Below are 23,394 nucleotides of genomic sequence, written 5' to 3'. Positions count from 1 at the left end.
AATACTGTTGGTGTTGACTAGCTTTTTATGTCTTCATTTGTTTTGAGTTTTTCACTGTTCTCATCTAATCCTTCACTAATCTGCTCTTTGAAAAGTCTAAAATGTTAACTGTTCTCATTTTTGAAAAGTCTAAGCTGTTTAACATCCTCATTTTTGAAAATTTTAACATGTTACTAGTGTTTTCCACTGATCTTCATTCTGATTGTTCACTATTAAATCTCAGTTCTGACTACCGTTCATCACACTCCACTTTGGTAAGTACATGCCCCAGTGTCTAGTTGTGATAAACAGACCTTATAGGCATGTGCAGATCCGTTGCAAGTCATCAAAAATACCTACAGAGGTATCCTATCTGGCATCTTCTACAGATGTACCTTTCGCAACAGCTGATAGCACCAGTTCCTGGAATAATTGCGATGTCCTGGTACAGTTAAGAGAAGATCCTAGGACAGTGACGACCTCACTTCAGTAATGAGTTCTAAAGGTAAATTTTGGGGTGGGCATCTGTAATTACTCTTTATAAGTCCCGTAGCAGCACGGTATCAAAACAACTTACAATCACTGACCTCACACAGCTGGAGTCTCCCCCAATGACAGCACAAGCCCTGCTGGTGATGGTAGTTTGAAAAGGCGCTGTGGACAGTGTTCTCATGCGCCGAAATACGTTGTGCCACACTGCTGCCGAGTCCACCGCCGCACCAAATGCCTGAGGCAATATTCCACCTGCTTGTAATACATTATGGAGATGTTGGATTGTCGTTTTCCTGCACTTCTGCTCCTACCAAGGAATATTCCCACTGCTCAGTATTCAGCCCATTTTTTAGCTATAATATTTTTATATCTTTGCATGGTTGCCAAAATTATATAAAGTAATTATGCAGAGTCTGTGGTTAACATCAACCATCTGACTTTGTATCGATTTAATAGTGAACAATGTAATGAGTTTGCTTCAGTACCTCTCCACCAACAATCCTCGTCTCTCCTTTCTTCGTTTTATAATGCAAAATCCATTAAGGCGTCTATCTTTTGGTCTTGAACGTCATATTGCACAACATTAGTTAGTTTAAGGAAACCTGTACGAACTTTCTGCTTTGCAGAACTATGCGTTTTTAAGATTTAAACAGCACACGATCTCGTTCACAACTGTTTACTGTTTATTTGTATACTCATAAGTGTATATTTTGTTTTATAGTGTTGCCAACATTGCCGCTGTTTTGTCTTTGACCCAAGTGAAAACAAGACCCCTGGAGTAGACGACATTCCCTCGGAAATATTGAGACCCTTGGGAGAACCAGCCACGACAAAACTTGTCCGTTTGGAGTGGAATACTGTCAGACTTCAAGGAGTATGTAATAATTCCAGTTTCAAAGAAGGTAGGCGCGTGCTGACAGGCGTGACCAGGATCGACCCATCAGTTTAATAATCCATGGTTGCGTTACATGTAACCAATTTATTTGCAGAAGCGTGGAAGAACTTGTAGAAGCGGCCCTCAAAGTTCAGTTTGGATTCTGGAAAAATGTGGGGAAACATGAAGCAGGAACCCCACTTCTTATCTTAGACGGAAAAAAGGCATACCTACATTTATAGAATTTCTATGTTTATAGATAGCTTTCCGTAATGTTTAGTAGATTACCGAGGGTATTTTTGTTCCTGCGTTACAACAACAAGAAAATGCGGGTTTTTCTCACCAGACGCGTTTCACTTTATTGAAGTAAAGCATTTTTTAAGAGCGGAAAACAGTTCGTTGATTTTCATTTCCCGTAACTTCTGCTCGGTTTTTCGCCTACGCCAGCAAACGCCTTTGCTAACACGTCTAAGAGTTTTTCGTTGTTAGACACTGATACTTGTGGTCTAATTTTTCACTGCTTTGCTGAACTATGCATTTTTAAGTTTTACACAGCACACGTTCTCGTACACAACTGTTTACTGTTTATTTGCATACTCATAAGTGTATATTTTGTTTCGTAGTGTTTCCGACATTGCCGCTGTTTTGTCTTTCACCTTCACTTATTTTTGTTTTCTCAGTGGTTAATTATAGTAGTGTTATTCTATTTAATTACGTCGCGGTGTGTTTATATACTGTTTAAGAGTAATACAGGAATAATAATGGAGTTTTTGTTTTCTTTTTCTTTTGTGGTTATATGAGGGGAAGGGAGAAGCAATGCAAAGATGAGTGGATATAGGTGCATAGTGGTGTAATGGAGAGTGAGTTGGAGGAGGTGATGAGGAAGAAGAAGTGTAACGAAAGTAGAGACAGGGGGGGGGGGGGGGGGAGGACAGGGCTGCTGGAGTTGGAGTTTGAGTAGGAGAGGGTGAAGGGTGGAAAAGGCCCTTTTCTTTTTCAGATGATTTCTTCGGTTATTTTATATAGAGTCTGGTTTCCAAAATTTATTTGATCATAACTGTATACTTTGTGTTAATGCTTTGTGTATGTGGAAGTTTTCTTGAAAACGGAGGAGTTGTCTATCTTTACTGATTCTTATGATGTTCATATCTTTTTCAGATGGGCTTGGTCTGTGGTATTCTTGTTTTAGATTGTACACAAATGTTGGTATGTACCGTATATCAGTGCTTTGGTGTGTTCTTCATATCTTTTTTCAAATGTCCCGCCAATCATCGCAACATATATTTTTTCACAATCTCTGCAACTGAGCTCATAGATGCAAGATGTTGGTACCTGTTTTTGATTTCAATTTTGAGAAGTGCTTTATAATGGGTTGTTTGTTTTGTAAGCAATTTTTATGCCTTTTTAAAAATATGTTATCTTTTTTACGTATTAATTTGTTATGGTAGGTCATTGCATTCCTTTTTTTGTAGTAGCGCAGGTTACAGGTGTTGATCTGATTTTATTAGTTTTCTTCATTATTTGTGTCTTTATTTTTCTGTTTCGTTTGTCTCCAGTGTTTCTTTGTGTCCATTTTTATGCTAGTTATTGTATAGTGGCCAGCTCCTACTGGTAATCAGAAGTATTAAGGGGAACCTGCTCAATCTGATTGCGACCTGTATCTGATTTTTTTTTTTTTTTTTTTTTTTGTGGTTTGAGGTTGTGTTTAAGACAGTGTTACTTTTTGTGGCTTTTCTGTATATGTCAAATGTGTATTTGTGACGCCAGCAATTCGGTACCTACTGCTCAGTTCCAGAGATCGTGAAAAATGTGCACTGGGATGAATGGCAGGACGTTTGACACTAGATTTAAAGAACACATCAGAGCACTGAAATACGGCACAAACTATTCAACATTTGCAAAGCACCTAAAACAGGAATACCACAGACCCGACGCGATTGAAGAAGATACGAACATCATAAGAATCAGTAAAGACAGACACCTCCTTCCTTTCCAAGAGAATTTCCACATACACAAAGCATTAACCCAAAATAAACAGTTGCTCAATAAGCAATTGGAAACCAGGCACTATATAAAATAACTGAAGAAATCACATGGAAAACGAAAGGGCCTTTTGCATCCTTCGTGCTCTCCAGTTCAAACACTGCCCCAGACCCTCTTTCACCCCTTCCCATTCCCCACAATTCTAAAGTTTCATTTCACTTCTTACTCATCACCTCTGCCTCCAACTCACTCTCCATCACACTACTATGTACGTATGTCCATCCATCCTTTTTCCTCCCTCCCCCACCTATTCACCACAAAAAAGCTCCATCACTATTCTCTCATTTCTCTTACACAATATATAAACACACAGCAACATAATTAAAGAGAATCACACATATATCATTAACTACAGACAAAAAGAAAACAGAAGCATAGGTCAAAGACAAACTAGTGGCAATGTTGGCAACACTACAAAACACAGTACACACTTAGAAAATACAAATAAATAGTAAACAGTGGTGTACGAAATAGTGTGTTGTGTAAAACGTAAAAAGTTGCATAGTTCTGCATAGCAGTGAAAAATTATACCACAAGTACCAGCGCCTAATGAAGAACGTAACCAAAGACATCCTGATGTAAACGAATGGTTGAAATGGCTCTGAGCACTATGGGACTTAACATCGGAGCTCATCAATCCCCTGGAACTTATGAAAGGGCACGGCCGACTTCCTTCCCCAACCTTCCCTAATCCGATGAGACCGATGACCACGCTGTCTGGTCTCCTTCCCCAAACCAACCAACCAACCCCTAGCACTTAGAACTACTTAAACCTAACTAACCTAAGGACATCACATTCATCCATGCCCGAGGCAGGTTTCGAACCTGAGACCGTAGCAGTCTCGCGGTTCCGGACTGAAGAGCCTAGAACCGCTCGGTCACCACAGCCGGCCGAAGTAGTCGAAAAACCAAGCAGAAACTACCGTAAGTAAAAACCAACAAATTGTTAAGGAACTGTTTTTAGATTTAAAAAGCAAATCAGAGTGTAAATATCTTTAATTACAGACCACTAATGATGCCTTACTTCAATAAAGTGAAACGTGTCTGTTGAGAAAAACATGCATTTTCTTGTAGTTGTATCGATGGAACAAAAACTGTAAAACAACTACGAACAATATTACCACACGAATGGAGAATTCACTGAATTCCCCTCTTTGAAAACTTGAAGTTAGAAGGGATAAAATCCTGGCAGCGAAAAGTTCGTAACAACTTGTACGCAATCCAGATCCCAGATATGAGGACAGAAGGACTTGAGAGAGAGCAGTGGTTTAGAAGGGAGAGTGACAGGGTAGTAGACATCCTCGATGTTATTCATTCTTTATACTGAGCAAAGGGTAAAGGTATTCAAAGAGATTTTTGAGAAGAAGATTGCAGTTCAGGCAGAAGGAATTAAAACTTTTAGGCTTACCGATGACATGGCAGAGGACTTGGAAGAGAAATTAAACAGAAAGTATAATGTCTTAAAAGAAGTTATACCAATAATATCAGTAATGTAATATAGTGGAAATGGAATGTGGTCACTTAAATCAGACGATGGTAAAGGAATTAGATTAGGAAATAATAAACTAATAGCAGACGAGTTTTGCTGTTTGACAAGCAGAGTAGCCGATGACGGATAAAATACAGACGATATAAAATGATGACAGGTAATAGCAAGAGAAACGCTTCTGAAAAAGATAAATTTGTTAGCACTGAATATGAATTCAAATGCTAGGAAATCTTTCCTCATGGTATTTATCTGGAGTGTTGCTTCATACAGAAATGAAACGAGGCCAACAAACATTTTAGACAAGAAATACAAGTTTTTGAGTCATGTTGCTTCAGTAGAATGTTTAAGATTAGACGGGTACATCGAATAACTAATAAAGTGGTACTGAACCAAAATGGAGAAAAACGAAATTTATGGCAAAACTTAAATAAAAGAAGGGATCTGTCGAAGGAGCACATCCTAAGGCATCAGGATTGTAGAGGGACGTCTAGGTATGAATACAGTAAGCAGGTTCACGTTGATGTATTTTGCAGAAGTTATACAGAAATGAAGAGGCTTGCACAGGATAGACTAGCGTGAATAATTGCAGCAAACCATTCTTCAGGCTCAACAACAACGACAAAAACAACAACATTAACATTACAATATTGTATAACAAACTGCCCAAACAGATTAAACAGACATATACTCGACAACACATTTTTTTAAAAAGGCATACAAAATGTACCTGTTAAATAATGCATTTTACATATTTACAGATTACGTACATGAATCAGAGTAGGGGATAGCAAGAAAAGTGACCCCCAACAAACATTTTTCACCGTAGAATATACGTTAATAATGGACTGCTAATGGCCCACCATTTTCCTGAGCTCTGCAAATCACCCATAGCGGGCGGATGCTCAGTTTTTCAAGCAGACAGAAAGGAAGACATGCAAATGTAGTAGAATCGTAGCAGTAAGGTTAAGTACGTGCAAGTGCGTGTGATGTGTTTACTGACAATTGTAAGTGATACAATGGAAAATGTAGAACTATTTTTACTTTATCAAGGTCATTCGTTCCAAGTAAGTACAAACAAACGATCATTGTATATAAACCGAATGAGAAAATCGTTATATTAGGACGACGGACTGAAATTCTAGAGGATGGAAGTTCATGCCATCTCTGGGCATCCAGATTTTCCGTGGTTTTCTCAAATCATTTCAGACAGATGCTGACCCTTTCTCTTATTTCAAAACTATGTACTTTACATGTGTGTTCATATGACGTCGCAGGTAAATCCTATATCACTGTAAAAATATTTCCTAGGCGAAAACATAACTGACTATTCTAAGAAACACTATAATATATCAACTTACTATTTTGTAGTGAACGCTTCTGAGACGAGTTTTTGTGACTTATTGAGTTGCGTTACTGCATTTCTTATCTAGGCCAAGAATCAGTCAGTCGCGTATTTTTAACTTATTGCGAGGAACAGTTCAGTGTAATGTACGGTGGGGCGGGGGGGGGGGGGGGGGCATTCAACAATAGGCCCTGCTTCAGCCTCCAAAGTTTCATGAAGTTCCGATAGGTGATGACGTAGCTTTCAACTTGGCGTCTATAACGCGAGTGCGTTCCGTACAAGCGTGCGTTTCTTTTCGAGGAAGGCCGGAGCATGGAGGTTCCTATGCGTGGTGGCGAGCCTTTCAAATTAGCATCTGTAACGGCAGTGCGTTCCGAGCAAGGAGCTGTCATTGGGTTTCTTTTCTCGGAAAGCCGGAGCGTCGCAGATTCTCGTAAACGCGCACAGCGTGCTTATGGGGACCACCAGTGAGGGTTCCGATGCGTTGTGGCGTAGCTTTCAAATTAGCGTCTGTAACAACTGTCATTGGATTTCTTTTCTCGGAGGGCCGGAGTATCGTGGAATCACGTAAACGCGCACCTGTGAACACAAGTTTTTGTCAGTTTAGAGGATCACTTGATAACCTGAACTGTCACTTTCGCCTGCGAGAGCGCAACACTGTAAATCGCATCACTGGCTTGTTAGCGTTCCGTGATTTTGAACACACTTCTGTATTCCGTGACTTTACTAATGCTTTTTCTTTCTGATAGTAGACTTGACTACGGAAGGACGTATTTTCAAAGGAGGCTACTTCTATTTTTCAAAAAGAAACGAAAGCCGCCACTGCTGCGAGATATAAGAAAATATTAATTCTTGTCAGTATACGCTCTTGTAAGAAGATGAATCTCGTAATATTTGAGCACTGAGCAGAAGCTTTTGTGAAATAATAATTGTTATCTTAAAATGTAAAATTTTTCTTATTTTTGAAATGAATATTATGCTCATCTTTTCTTTGCTAGTAATTACGATACAAAGTGCAAGCAAGCAGAAGACAGAATTTTGAATGCTAGGTTGTACTACGCTATCCCTGTTTAATATCACCGTCTTTTGAAATGAACGGATTCTCTTTTGTGAAAAGCGAAAATCTGTGGAACTTGCCCTACCGACACAGACTAGCATAGTTTTTCTGAATCGTATATGTCTGACTTGCTCATCAATAACAGTGTCAAGAATGTTTCAGAGCTACATTACGACGCAGATCTTGAAAAGCTGTTTCGTATGCTGGCTACTAAGAACTTTAACCTTGAGTGCGCTCGACTGCGCTCGGAGACGCCACGCATTACTGAAAAATTAGTAATTTACTCTTTCTCAACCCAGAAGACAGTAGTTAATTAAGATGCACAGCATCAAATATTTTATTTTTGATGAGAATATCAGTTTCAATTTTCACTTTCAAAAGTAACACCAAAGGACAGATTTATTTAAATCATTTAATGCTAGGAAGGAAAGAGGACCTGGTAAGAGTAGGGAACATTAGTAGTAATTAATTTTGTAGCGGAAAGTTTCGAGGCTGCTTGTCTGTTTGTTCTTCTTGACTTTATCAGGAAAATTAATTAATTTTTCTAGTGGTTAAGGGATGATCATAAGAAGTTGTTGGGCTAGGCGTCTGTTATCATGGCCCACACCTGTCAGATCTACTGCGTGCCGGCCGGTCCCACACAGCTGTGACCTCGGGGAACTGAAGAAATGACTTCAGTGTGCTTCCCGCTATTCGCCACCACAAAAATGTGAACGAACTTCTCCTTCCCCATGACAACGCAGGGCTTACAAATCTTCATTGGACTGTTCTTCCTCATCCCCCCCCCCCCCTATCGCCCGGATGTCGCACCTTCCGACTTCCATCTCTTTGGCCCAATTCGGGATGCACTCCGCGGGAAGCAGAACGTGGATGATTGGTATGTTATTGATGCAACACGACCATGGCTCCGACGCCTACATCTACATCTACATGATTACTCTGCAGTTCACATTTAAGTGCTTGGCAGAGGGTTCGTCGAACCACAATCATACTATCTCTCTACCATACACCTAAACCTTTCTGTTCGAGCTCTGATTTCTCTTATTTTATTTTGATGATCATTCCTACCTATGTAGGTTGGGCTCAACAAAATATTTTCGCATTCGGAAGAGAAAGTTGGTGATGGAAATTTCGTAAATAGATCTCGCCGCGACGAAAAACGTCTTTGCTTTAATGACTTCCATCCCAACTCGCGTATCATATCTGGCACTCTCTCTCCCCTATTACGTGATAATACAAAACGAGCTGCCCTTTTTTGCACCCTTTCGATGTCCTCCGTCAATTCCACCAGGTAAGGATCCCACACCGCGCAGCAATATTCTAACAGAGGACGAACGAGTGTAGTATAAGCTGTCTCTTTAGTAGACTTGTTGCATCTTCAAGTGTCCTGCCAATGAAACGCAACCTTTGGCTCGCCCTCCCCACAATATTATCTATGTGGTCTTTCCAACTTAAGTTGTTCGTAATTTTAACACCCAGGTACTTAGTTGAATTGACAGCCTTGAGAATTGTACTATTTATCGAGTAATAGAATTCCAACGGATTTCTTTTGGAACCCATGTGGATCACCTCACACTTTTCGTTATTTAGCGTCAACTGCCACCTGCCTCACCATACAGCAATCTTTTCTAAATCGCTTTGCAACTGATACTGGTCTTCGGATCACCTTACTAGACGGTAAATTACAGCATGACTTGCGAACAACCTATCAGTAAGGTGGCGTAAGACCGTCTCATTGAACAGGGATTACGTTGACAAATAGGATTTTGTAGCCAAAATAGTGCAGAATAATATGGTGTTTTGGTACCTCGAATCAAAACCACCAGCTTGCAGAAAAAAAGTATTGCATTACTTATTAACGCCCCCCGTATTACACATTTAAGTTGCGTAGCAGAAGAGATGCTGTGCTTTCTATGGCAATGCTGTATTAACTGTAGATCTGGGGCTGAAATGAATGGTCACAGAAAAAAAATTAATCTGAATTAAGACACTATTAGAAATAATGTAAACAATAGCAATAACGATTTTCATACCATTTTACGGTGTTTTTACGATCAGTGTTGGAAAAAGTCTACATCTCATCCCACCTTAGACTCCCCCCCCCCCCCCCCCCACCCTCATGCCCATATTCGTCGCACCTTGACCCGAGAGTTTCCACAAAGCATAAACGGGGTATCTAGCAGAATACTGAAGTATTGTTCCACGTATGTTAGCTCAGTACTTAGCCATATCTGTAACTTTTCCTTTAGGAGTGGTCGGTTTCCTGACCGATTAAAGTACTCGGTAGTGAAGCCACTTTATAAAAAGGGAGACAGGGATAATGTTGACAATTATAGACCTATTTTTATGCCATCGGTGTTTGCTAAAGTTATCGAGAGGGTTGTATATACAAGGTTACTGCAGCATTTAAATTCACATAATTTGCTGTCAAATGTACAGTTTGGTTTTAGAAATGGCTTAACAACTGAAAATGCTATAGTCTCTTTTCTCTGTGAAGTTTTGGACGGATTAAATAAAAGGTTGCGAACGTTAGGTGTTTTCTTTGATTTAACGAAGGCTTTTGACTGTGTTGACCACAAAATATTACTGCAGAAGTTGGAACATTATGGAGTAAGGGGAGTAGCTTACAATTGGTTCGCCTCCTACTTTAAGAACAGAAAGCAGAAGGTAATCCTCCGCAATATTGAGAGTGGTAATGATGTTCAGTCCCAATGGGGTACTGTTAAATGGGGCGTTCCCCAAGGGTCGGTGCTGGGGCCACTGCTGTTTCTTATTTATATAAATGATATGCCTTCTAGTATTACAGGTGATTCAAAAATATTTCTGTTTGCTGATGACACCACCTTGGTAGTGAAGGATCTTGTGTGTAATATTGAAACATTATCAAATAATGTAGTTCATGATATAAGTTCGTGGCTTGTGGAAAATAATTTGATGCTAAATCACAGTAATACTCAGTTTTTACAGTTTCTAACTCACAATTCAACAAGAACTGACATTTTAATCAGACAGAATGGGCATGTTATAAGCGAGACGGAACAGTTCAAGTTCCTAGGCGTACGGATAGATAGTAAGCTGTTGTGGAAAGCCCATGTTCAGGATCTTGTTCAGAAACTAAATGCCGCTTTATTTACCATTAGAACAGTATCTGAAATAAGTGACATTTCAACACGAAAAGTAGTATATTGCGCATATTTTCATACGCTTATGTCATATGGTATTATTTTTTGGGGTAAATCTTCTGATTCAAAAAGGGTATTTTTGGCTCAAAAACGGGCTGTTCGAGCTATGTATGGTGTAAGTTCGAAAACCTCTTGTCGACCCCTATTCAATAGTCTGGGAATTTTGACATTGCCCTCACAGTATGTATTTTCTTTAATGTCGTTTGTTGTTAGCAATATTAGCTTATTACCAAGAGTTGGCAGCTTTCACTCAGTTAATACTAGGCAGAAATCAAATCTGCATGTGGAATACACTTCCTTGACTCTTGTGCAGAAAGGAGTGCAGTATTCTGCTGCATCCATTTTCAATAAGCTACCACAAGAACTCAAAAATCTTAGCAGTAGCCCAAACACTTTTAAGTCTAAACTGAAGAGTTTCCTCATGGCTCACTCCTTCTATTCTGTCGAGGAGCTCCTGGAAGAGCAAAAAAATTAAGCAAATTCCAGTGTTACATTCTTGATTTTCTTTATTTAAACTAACGATTTGTTGCCTGAATATGTTTCTTATATTTCATTTTATCTGTTTCTACAATCGTGTTATAATTTCATGTATTGACTCGTTCCATGACCATGGAGACCTCCTAAATGTGGTCCCACGGAACAACAAATAAATAAATAAAAAAATAAAAAAACCGGGCACTCCCGGCATGTTCTCCGGTATCAACAACGTAAACGCTAAATGGCATATTCAGTCAAACACAAGCGTCGAAACTTCAAACTTTGCTGATCAGGTGATGTATTTGACCTGGGTGTTGGTGGAAATACGGTCTTGTAAAATCGTCCATTAATCTGTCATCAGCCTTTATATTTGTTGACGCTTTCCACATCAGTTCAACCAAACATTCGCTTTAACGGAGGAGCGCTTTAAAGCTCGTACCAATGACCTTCGGGTAACATGATTTATCGCTGGTTTCATTTTGTCAAGTTAAACCGACTGAAACACATTATCGCCCTCAATTTGATATTATAATTCGCACTGCGTAATGTCGATGGAGCAATCACATTTGCCCCTGCGGCAGTTGATTCGGAATGCCAATGCAATAAATGAGATGCTTCGGTGTTTTGCCCTAATACCTCCAGGAATGTGCAACGGAAATCAAACACAGCGCATCTGTTTTACATTTAAACGATAAAAGAGCAAAAATGTCCTTGGAGAACAAATCGTCATATTGGTAAACACCTACTTAGGAGTAGACACTTTTATACGAACACAGTATTAACAAAATGACCATTCAACAATAAAAAACAAAAGAAAATACAGCACTACCATACATACGACGAAGACTCTTTAGAGTGAAAAATAGTTAGACTAGATACATGGGCTGTCAGTTGTAGGGTCGAACCTGCCTGCCGTCAGCTTATGTAGCAAACTACCCATAACAGATTGTTTGAAATCCCATCAAATCATGTGAGCAAAAGATCTGCCACACATGAATCAATATACTGTGCAGCACGGTCCTGCACGAAAGTCGTACCTTAAAGCAGGTGTTTATTAGCCAGGTTAGGGATGATCTGGCTCACTTCCTTTCTACAACTCATTTTATACACCATTCTTATGCAGCGTCACTGAAAAGTTATTATTCACCTCCATCTGTTGGCCAGTTTTCGCTCTCATTTGGTTTTCAATAAAAACGTACCATTTCAGGCATATGTATCAGTTTTTACTTCTCTGCCTACATTGCTCCGTGAATTAGTACATTTTCACATGTTAATGTATTTTTGGGTCACCCTGTACATTTTCAGCCGCTGTATGAACATACAAATGTGCTACTAGCTCCGACCTCTATCGCCCGTCCTCTGACACCTGATTATTATAAACAAAACAGACCATGTCGTCCATGTAAAACCATAATTTTTTATAAAAAATTATAGAAATTCTGTTAATATATTGCATAATGCCAATAAGTAAATAAAGTGCATAAATCGTTTCAGCTACTTTCTGCCTGACGTACGAGGGCTATCCACAAAGTACGTTACGTTTTGGTTTTAAAAATAAATGAAGTATTGGAAAATTTTTTATTATATACAGATGAAAGCCACACTTAAATACTACTTTTCTACATAGTTGCCATTTAAATTAAGGCACTTATCGTAGCGATGGACGAGCTTGGAAATTCCTTCGTCGTAAAATTCGGCAGCCTGCGCCTTCAATCACGTGGTTACCTCTTCTTGAAGCTGTGCGTCGTCATCAAAACGCTGCATAGCCAACCACTTCTTCATTGCTGGGAATAAGTGGAAGTCGCTCGGTGCCAGGTCGGGACTGTACGGCGGATGAGGAAACAACTCCCACTTAAAAGATTCGATAACTTCACGAGTGGCATTTGCCATGTGGGCCCTGGCGTTGTCGTGAATCAGCAAGATCTTTGAGCCCAACTTTATAACTGCCTTACTACGGCCTTCCGTAGGCAAACACCAGTATTTATGTATACATTAGTTTATAAAATGACTTTTATCTTAATAATATGTATATTTATATATGTGTTTGGAGAGAGAGAGTGATTGATTTTGATTGAGACTTTACTTTAAGTCGTAACTGGTACCAGAATTTTGGTTGCTGCCTCCTTAAATGATCAGCTTCTGCACCAGTTGGTGACGTATTATAACTTGGAGGAAGTTATTGTTCTTTAATATTTAAAGTAAGACTCTGTTCGTTACTTGTCCGTATTGCGGATAGCTTTGAGCCCAAGTTTTCGTAGCTTTTCATACCTAAGGGACCACTGTTGTAAGTAAATAAGATCAAACAGCAATCTGCTTTTCGTGAGAAAAGGATATTGCTTGGCACCCAAACTTCCTTCAAACTACCCGTCCTGCTACATCAAAATTGGTCAGTGGAGTTGAGCACCATACTATTATACAAGAACATAATCCTATTACTGCAATTAAGAAATTATGACAGGTTGTTACGTATTGAATGAAAACTATAGAGAATTCATTTCCTTTCCTGTGTTTTAGTGAACTTTGTACACTTACAATTCTGTCGATTGATAGCCGGTGACGACAACGAAGTCCACCTCCTTTTCCAAAAACAAGAAATTTCTGTTCTTCACTTCCAGAAAATTTGTATACAGCAATGTTTGGCAACTATTACACATACTTTACTCAGTTTTATCACTAAAATAGCAATTTTCATTAAATGTAACAATACGTTCTGATTGACGGCCTAGCAACACGCCTCTTTCCACAAAATACAGATTAACAGCCCTCTTTTTTTTAATAAATCAATTGTCCATACTCGAAGATTCACAACTACTATCGTTGCGGGGATTGCGCGCTAAAGAGTTTCTTACTGTCCAGCTGCGCTTCATTTCACTTAAAGTACCTTTTGAAACGAATTTACATTTACGGTATTTACATACATTACTGAGCTTCTCAGAATAAAATTAGGCGAAATTCGTTAAGAAAAGGGCAGTGAGGCTCACATAACATTACAAGTAAACACACTTTGATACCAGACATCCATAAAACATTTTAATAACGCACTTTGATACACACTTTAGATAACTGGGAGCGCCTGTATTCCGACTGGAAACGCGGCATGCATAATTCTTGCAAAAATTAATACTACATGATAAGTATCGCATGCGCCAATCACAACACTCTGCATGCATTACTAGCCTGTCCAAGTTACGCTCAGTGATCTTCGTCTGGACCCCGGGCCAGGTCGGGATCCGGGGAATGAACTTGTTGACAGCCTGGCCAAACTGGCTGGCTGCCAGTAAACCGACTCTTGAGATCGGCATTCCGGAAACCAACCTCCGATCGGTATTACGCCATCAAGTCTTAGGTGCCTGTAATACGGAATGACTCACTCCACCATACGAACCACGGGTGATAAAGAAGACAACGAATCTGTGGAGGTCCTCCATGCAGCGCTCGCAAGGACTCTCCCGTCCTTTGCCCCTCCGCATCTTCCATACTTGCTGACTCATGGTCATCTCCTCTGTAGCGAGGAGCCACCCCACTCAAATGGTTCAAATGGCTCTGACCACTATGGGACTTAACTTCTGAGGTCATCAGTTCCCTAGAACTTAGAACTGCTTAAATCTAACTAACATAAGGACATCACACACATCCATGCCCGAGGCAGTATTCGAACCTGCGACCGTAGCGGTAGCGCGGTTCCAGACTGAAGCGCCTAGAAGCGCTCGGCCACCCTGGCCGGCCGCCATCCCACTGTCGTTGCTCGTTTGACGGTGGTCCACATCTTGCTGGACTGTCCCAATCAAGCGCCCTGCACCAGACTGTTGGTCTCCCTGCCTCGTTTCCCCTGGTGTTAGGAAACGATGCCCCAGCGGCTGACTTACTTTTACGTTTTATTCGTGAAGCGGGCTTTCACCATTCTCTTTAAGGGAGGGCCGCTTCACCTTATCGGCCCACTGAGGTGCTGGCAGAACATTCTGTTGCCTCCTCTGCCGAGACTGGACTGCAATTTTCTGGGCTTCGTGGTCCAGCCCGGTCCTCATCCCTCCTCCTCTTTTCTTCTTCCCCTCTCATGTGGTCTGTTAGCCTTGTTCATCTTTCGTCTCTCTGTGCTTCTCTTGCCTTGTCCGTACTGATAGTCTTTCCAAGGCAGTTTCGGAGTAGAGTACCTCTCGTAAGTGGCAGGCGCTGGGAGATTATGTTCCCTCATTGCGCTCTGCTTTCAGGGGCTTCCGGCTGCTCCCTGAATGGAGCACCTTGCTTACCTTTTTTCCTCTGTCTCCCTTTCTCCTTTTTGTCCCTTACCTCAGCTTCAGATCTTGGCATTATGTTTCCCAGTATTTGCGCCGTAGGTTATCACCGATCTACACTCATGTACACCTGTCTGTTCGAGGAAGCAGGACCTGATGACCTGGTATTTTCGTCCCTTTAACCATCCACAAACCAACCAACCTGACCAAGTTACTCTTATTATGCTCTTAAAAGTAGTGAAAATTTCGTAACTGCATTGATGAAAAACGTATTCCAGTTATCTGCAGTGTATTGTGTTGTACGTTTGCTATGTAACGAAACTGACAGCGATTTCAGTGACTGCGAACAGTCGGGCCTATCACACAGGTGACTTACAAAGATAAATATAGTGAGTTTCTCTCTAAAACTCTGCTGTCTTTTTGTATAAATTTATTAAAAAGTACATGCTAGACTTTTCATGAGTAATATTATACATTTTTACCATTTAAGTGAAGTTATTACTTACGGAAAAACTGCCATTAACTTTTCTAATTTTCTGCTACTTAAATATTCACAAATGCCAATGTATTTAGTAGCGTAGACAGTGTGAACTTTATAATAGCGCAAGCAACGTATGATCATTATCTCAGTTATTGTGAAAAAACGTCATGCAGTGCAAAACGACAAGGAAGAGGTTTGAATGTGACTGTCGTCATGTGAAGTAGAGGGGGGAGAGGGGGGAGGGGGGAGGCGAAGGGGTTGGTGGAAAGGTCCGACACGCTGCATAGAACTGCATACAGAACTTTCCTAATTCTTTGCTGTTTTCTTTTTTTAATCAATAGAGCTGGGGCGAAGTATCTCCCTGGCTGAAAGCTAGAATGTTGAAACACGTATGTAACATAGTAGCGATGGCGAGGCATTGTAGCATCTGTGACCAGAGAGTATGCGCTTGACCGCGCGAGTGTTGCGAGCGGTTCTCAGTCTGTCAGTTCAGTCGTTGCGAGTCTGTAGCTCTGTATAGTTGAGGGCAGTACTCTGTCAGTAGTCGTCGCAAGCAGTAGCTCTGTTCAGTGGAGTGCAGTACGCTAGTAGTCGTCATGCAGAGCGGTCGGTCAGTGGTAGCAGCCCAGTGGGGTTGCGTGATGTGGTCTGGCGACAACACTGGTCAAGATGCTGAATGAGGTATACTGTTAATTAAGATAATCATCGGATAATGTAAAGTTTAACTATTGTAACTAATTTTCAACAAGTGCCCCCAATAATAACTTTGATTTCAAAAGCAATTTTACATAAAATTTTCATTTAATTGAAGTAACTATTTCGTTCCACTTCCCTTAAACAAAAGTTTCAGTTTTCAATTAGATTACAAAAAAAAAAAGGAATATTATTATTATTTGCAATGCAGTTCCTCCAAGCGGTGCGCAACAACAAGAGCAGAAATTTGACTAGGTGTTGCAATGAGGTAAGAATTTAATTTTGATTTTTTTGCACAGGGCCAAAGACCGATATTTCGGTTTAATTGAATCATTATTATCACTGAGATTTTCTTATCACTGAATGGACTTTAATTTTTTTATGAAGAACTTATACTTGAGTCAGATTGCGATTCTCACTTTTATTGTCATTAAATTTAATTGCTAGGGAGGTTACATTTGGCTCCTATTCATTTATTATTTCTGTCTTTAAAATTTCAGTGGAGAGGTTACACTTAGCGCAATGTCCATTGGCATTCGTAAATAATATTGTCATTCATTATAAATTTTTGTGGGGAGGTTACACTTGGCGACCCCGCCAGGATCGTATTTCGTTGAGAGTCTTTTGAGCAACAGTCAGATATCTGCTCTTATTTGCTTAGATATAATTAGGATTTGGCGCTACGCTATTATTAACTTGTGACTTTCTTTCTACAGGTCAACGGCAATTCGTTGCTCTGTTGTATTTGTGTGTTGCTTTTGCATTGTGCTTATTTATTTTGTGAAAAATTTTTGACTATTGTAAAAATGCCGCGAAAGACTGTGAATAGTGTATCGCGAGGTATTACGAACGAAACTACCGATTTAAACAACTTTACCGATAGGACATGTGACACGCAGTGTAATGATGACAATCCTGCGTTCACTAACAATCAGTGCATTACAACCACTAGTGATGACTTTTACCCTGATAATGAACAAACGAACTCAATTGTCTCGTCTGTTAATTTGACGACAATTGATGACGCAGAACGCTCTATAGTAATGAGCGCTGCCCAGCTTAACACACCCGATTTAGAAAATCCAAGTAATGTACAGACAAATTTGTCTAATGAAAATGAACAGGATACTGAAAGTACGACGGATTTATTTAATTTCGAAATAATGTCTGACAGTGTACATCCGACTGACAAACGTTTTTCTAAATCTGAGAATAACCAAATGGTTACAGTAAGCGAGAAAGTTCCAGATCCACCACTAAACAGCACAGAGAGTATAAACGCTAACTTTGGCTTTGAACAAATTATGGCAAGATTGCTCAAACAACAATTTAGTGAACAGGACAAAAAATTTAATAAAATTGATGAAAATTTCAGACAACTTAGGGAAGATAGCAAACAAGATAACGAAAATCTCAAACAACAACTTAATGAACAGGTCAAACAACTTAGGGAAGATAACAAACACTTAAATGAGAAACTTGACAATAATGACGAAAATCTCAAACAACTTAGTGAACAGGTCAGACAACAGAATGAAAAATTAGACGACAATTCCAGACAGCTTAGTGAACAAATTAGAGCCATTGCCGCGCAGTGCCATGACACTAAGGAACAGTTGCGCGTGGAAATTGAGGCTTGTTCACGAAAAAATAGCGAAGAAATTAAGTCTGTTGCGCAAGAATTAAGGGAAATGCAAACAGCCGCAACAGAAACACTCAGAGACGAAATTAGCGGAGTCGCTAAACAATGCTCTGAAAAAGCTACACAATTACGGGATGAGTTTAAAGCAATGACGGTAGAACTTTCGCGCACTATGGACGCAAAGATAGACGCGAAATTCGAACAACAGAATACTCAGGTGAACGAGCGCTTTAATCAGCACATACAAAACAGTGATACGCGTTTCCGCAAATTTATTCAAGATCAAAACAAAGTAAACCGGCAAGTCATGGAAACAATCACTGCACAGAGACAAGAAGACAAACGTAAAATGTTCGCGAAAGCGAAGACGTATGTAGACAATAATATTACTACAGTGTACGACAAAATTAATACCATAGAACAATTGAACGCGAAATTACGGGATGAAATTTCTGATCTTAAATCAAAAACAGATACACACACAGTAAATATTCAAACAGTGACAGATAGATTCGAACAATTAGATCTAACACAGGATTGCGATGTCATCAAAGCTGATATTAAAAATCTGAGCGAAAATACGCGTAAGTTGCAAAAACAGATTAATGCGTCTGATTCTAAAACCGACGATCAGGTTAAAATACTGACTGAAAAATGTGATGAATTGGCCAGTCGTATTGAAGTTATCGAAAATACTAATGACAATAAATCAGACGATACTGCACCGGTTTCATTTAACCAAACACCTGAATTTCAAAATTTACAGCAGGCAATTAATGAGATCGATTCGTCTAACAACATGTTACGTAGGAAGTTGTCAAATTTACAACAAGAAGTAACAGAGATGAAAAACATTTCAGTTAATAACATGCAACAGCAGACGCCACGTTGCGAGCATTTGTCAGAGTCACGCAGCGTGTATAATGTGAACAATTTACAGAGACTACGCGACTTAAAATCCGAAAAGCCACGCGACTTAAAATCTGAAAAGCTACGCAACTTGAAATCCGAAATGACACAGACGAACAGATTCACACACAAACCTGAACGTGTTATCAAACTGAGTGACGAGAACGTAGATTTCGAGCAATTTGCATTTGTAAGAAAATGTAAGGAACTTAATAATGACAGCGTACAGGTACACGATTTGCACTGTATACGACAATTTATCTTTGTACATTCACCGCTATTGCCTGTAATGCAGAAGCTAGCTTTGAACCAGATGCGACAATTTATTTTTGTATTTACAACAGCATTGCCTGTAATGAAGAAATTTGAATTAGCACGGATACGACAATTTGCCTTTGAAATTTTACCGCTATTGCCTGTAACACAAAAGCTAAAATTTATTTGCAGTGCGTAAATGACCTCAGGGGATTCATTATGCTTTAATGAATATGTGCCGTAGCGAGCATAGGGCCCCGAGCTGTAGTAGTGCTATTTCATCTTTAGTTTTCTGCACCGCTGCCTTCTCTTCTACTATCCTTTATATCTATCAAAACTGCTCTTCAACTATTGCTCTATCTAGGATTAAGAATATGTAAAGAAAACCCGATGTGACAAATTTTTAGCGAATGTGACAATTTTCATTAGGCACTCCAGAATCACGAGAACTTAAATAACAGATAAAAATCGTAATCATCAGTATGTGTAAAATTAACAGCAAACGCATTTTTTGGTAACAATAGACGTTTTCCACCACAATAGCATGAAAGTCAGCCGCTTAGCATACGTAACCAACAATGCAGTCTACAAGGTCAACCAAACTTTAATGTTTCGCCGCGTGCACGTATAGTCCCAGCTCCAACAAATGGTAACGCATGGCAGCAAAGAAATAACTACGTACAGACAACACTCTATTTCAACTCGTATCGCAATACACCGTATAGGAATGACTATCACGACAGACGTAAAAATAATGAGCACAATTCTCGGCGTACATTTAATAACAGTCGATCTTATGAGCAGCAACAGCATCAGCAACAACAAATAATCATGAATGAAACAGACAATAGGTGTCATCCATAGCGTAACACGTCAGTAAGAAATAACAAAGCAGTTCATATAGTGGATATGCCACAATATTCTCCCGTAAATAACAGCACGTACGATAGAATTTGACCAGACACAGTACAGATTGCATATTCCAATAACGTAAGCAATAATTTAGGCACGCAGAATCTTGTTCACGAAAATGTTATTAATTTTGACGCCATCCGACACACGTTTGCATTAAAGACAGAATCACGACGTACGTAGACGACATTCTTATTGCAAAAACTAACTGGTCTGAACACAATATGATTCTTGAACAACTGTTGCAAACTTTTCATGCTCAAGGACTTACAGTTAATCTTAGTAAATCGCACTTTGGCAAAACTTCCATAAAATTTCTTGGACACGTAATTTCAGCAGAAGGCATTGCACCAGATCCGGAAAAACTTCAAGCTCTACGTGACATTACCGTTCCTACGACGAAGAAGCAATTACGCAGTTTTTTGGGCTTAATTAACTTTTTTCGTAAATTTATTCATTATTCCGCTTTAGACACGCCTAGACTTTGCCAATTAACGGGTAAAAACACTATTTGGTCTTGGGATAAGCAAGCACATTCTGAATTCATGAACCTAAAGCATGCTTTGTTGAATGCCCCACTTTTACCGCACCCCGATCTTACTAGAAATTTTTCCATTGCCACCGACAGTTCTAACACCGCTTTAGGCGCACATATTTTCCAGGAAATTGAAGAAGATGGTTCTACAGTTATTAAAAACATCGCATTTGCAAGTCGCATTTTGTCACCCGCTGAACGAAATTATTCTGTTACAGAACTTGAAACATTATGTGTTGTATGGGCTTTTACGAGATTTAGGCACTTTCTTTATGGCAGACATACCACCGTCTACACAGACCACAGAGCAATACAATTTTTGCTTTCAGCTAAATTTACTCACGACAGATTAAGCAGATGGAAACTTTATTTGCAAGAATTTAATTTTACGATTGTTCACATTCCCGGCACACAAAATGTTATAGCAGACGCACTATCGCGTTCTCTCGGCAACAATCAGCAAGACGTAGCAACCAACTTCTGCAAAACAAATTTCAGTGTCATGTACATTCAGCAAGTCGCATTTGAAAACTTTATTTCATCGTCACTACAGGACATAGCGCAAGAGCAAAATAAGGACAATGTGTGGAAAGAAATTAAACACCTTTGGGAAGATAGGAAAAATGTTACGATTAGGAACCACTACACTGTACGCAATAACATTCTGTTTCGCCGCTCTCATCCTGACAGCAACAATTGGTTATTATGCATTCCTGACGAACTGGTTAACAAATTAATTTGGTACACTCATTTAAGTTACGCACATTACGGAGCACGAAAATGTTTTCTTATACTGAGACAGAACTCTTATTTTACTAACATGGAGAAACGTATACGACGAGTTTTAGCGTCTTGTAAAATTTGCCAGAAAGCTAAATCAGACACCACTTCACATATTCCTCCATTATATCCCATTATACCTGTTAAATTAAGACACATGGCCGCAGTAGATATTTTTGGTCCGATTCCGAGAACTAACAGAGGTTTTTGCTACATCTTTGTCGCTGTTGAGCTCACTTCAAAATTTGTTACTTTCACTCCGTTACGTAAAGCTACTGCTAAAACTGTTTCGAAAGCATTTGTAAAACATTTTCTATTTCATGTAGGGCATGTGATGAAAGTAATTTCTGACAATGGATCTCAATTTCGTAGTAGCGTATGGACACGCATGTTACGAGCCAGAAACATTTCTCCGATCTATATATCCAAGTACCACGCTTCTTCGAACCCCTGTGAACGGTTAATGAAAGAAATTGGTCAATTGTGCCGAATATACTGCCACAGAAGACATATTGATTGGGATACACACATACTCTCATTCCAAGACGTAATTAATTGCATTCCAAATGAATCCACTATGCTATCTCCGTCTGTTATACTCAAAAACGTTGAACCACCGAACAAAATTAAAGAATTAGTAAACTTCCCTAAATGTCGTCGACTAAGACACCACGAAATAATTGACATTGTGCTGGACAACATCAAACGTGCCGCAGAGCGCCGGAGAAGACAGCAAAAACAGGTTTGTAGACGCCGAGACTTTCACGTTGGACAGAAAATATTAGTACGTACACATTATTTATCCAGTAAATTAAAAGGTAAGTGCAGTAAATTTGAACTTCTATACGCAGGTCCATATCGGATTCGCAGCATCCCTCACCCCAATGTTGTACACGTCGAAACTTTGAGAACTAGAAAATCGAAAGGCAACCACCATATCTCAAACATTAAACCGTTTATTGAATGAAGACACTTTATGATTCAACACACTATGATGTCATTTATTAATGCAATTATTTCACTTGACTAATTACTGATGATTATCGCATTTTTTCTTGGCAAGTGCCCGGCAAGGTAAGGTTAGCAGGTCGCTTTTCTTGTCGTTACACATCAGACCGTGCACATTTTCCACTTTTTTTGTGTATATGATTGTACTCCAGTTTTGTTTGTATGCACTGTGAAATAGTTAAGATATAACACACCTGTTGACTTTGACATTTTTTGCCTTATGACATCTCAACATCGTGACTGTTTTACATTTTTGCTGCTGCATTGTGATATTATCTGTACATTTTGCCTCTGAACACTGTCAATGTCTTTGACATATTACGTTTTCTGTCATGATATGCTGTATGGTTAATTATGTCACCATAAACCAGTCATTATCTAATGGGTATATGATTTAAATGCAGGACATTAATCTTTGTTCATCAATTTCAGAAAGAAATGATGCGTGTAAGAAATAAATTCAACAGAAATGGGAATTTCACCTACGGAATAAACGAAAGAAGATGCAATAACTTTATGAGGAAGAGTAAATGGATCAGGATTAACAAGCATTAACAAGAATATACTATACTCATCGTAGAATAGCAGTCTTAGCTAATTTTTTCTTTCAGAATACAAGGTGATTGATGCAGGCTGTCAGACTGAACTACACATCTTAGTTTTAGTGATGAAATATGCTAGAGATAAGGAATAGTTGTATAATGAGTAATGAAGTGATTTTTTGCAGATGATAATGAATACTGATGAATAATGATGAAGGATATGGTATTATGAATAATGAAGTTTTTATTTACAGGTGATGATAATAGTGAAGTTATGATAATATGGATAATGAAGTGATTGATAATGAAGTTTTTTTCTTTACAGATGAGGATAATGTTGGAGTTTTATATTTATGCTATGTAGTTATTTAAGTATTTGTTGCAGTTTGTTTTGACAGCAGGTGTTATATTGCATAGTAGGATGACGGAAAGTATTGGAAAGGACAGCTATGGAACACATTTTATACACA

Source organism: Schistocerca serialis, chromosome 8, assembly GCF_023864345.2.
Source record: "Schistocerca serialis cubense isolate TAMUIC-IGC-003099 chromosome 8, iqSchSeri2.2, whole genome shotgun sequence".
NCBI lineage: Eukaryota > Metazoa > Arthropoda > Insecta > Orthoptera > Acrididae > Schistocerca > Schistocerca serialis.
Note: the sequence above shows the minus strand (reverse complement) of the source record.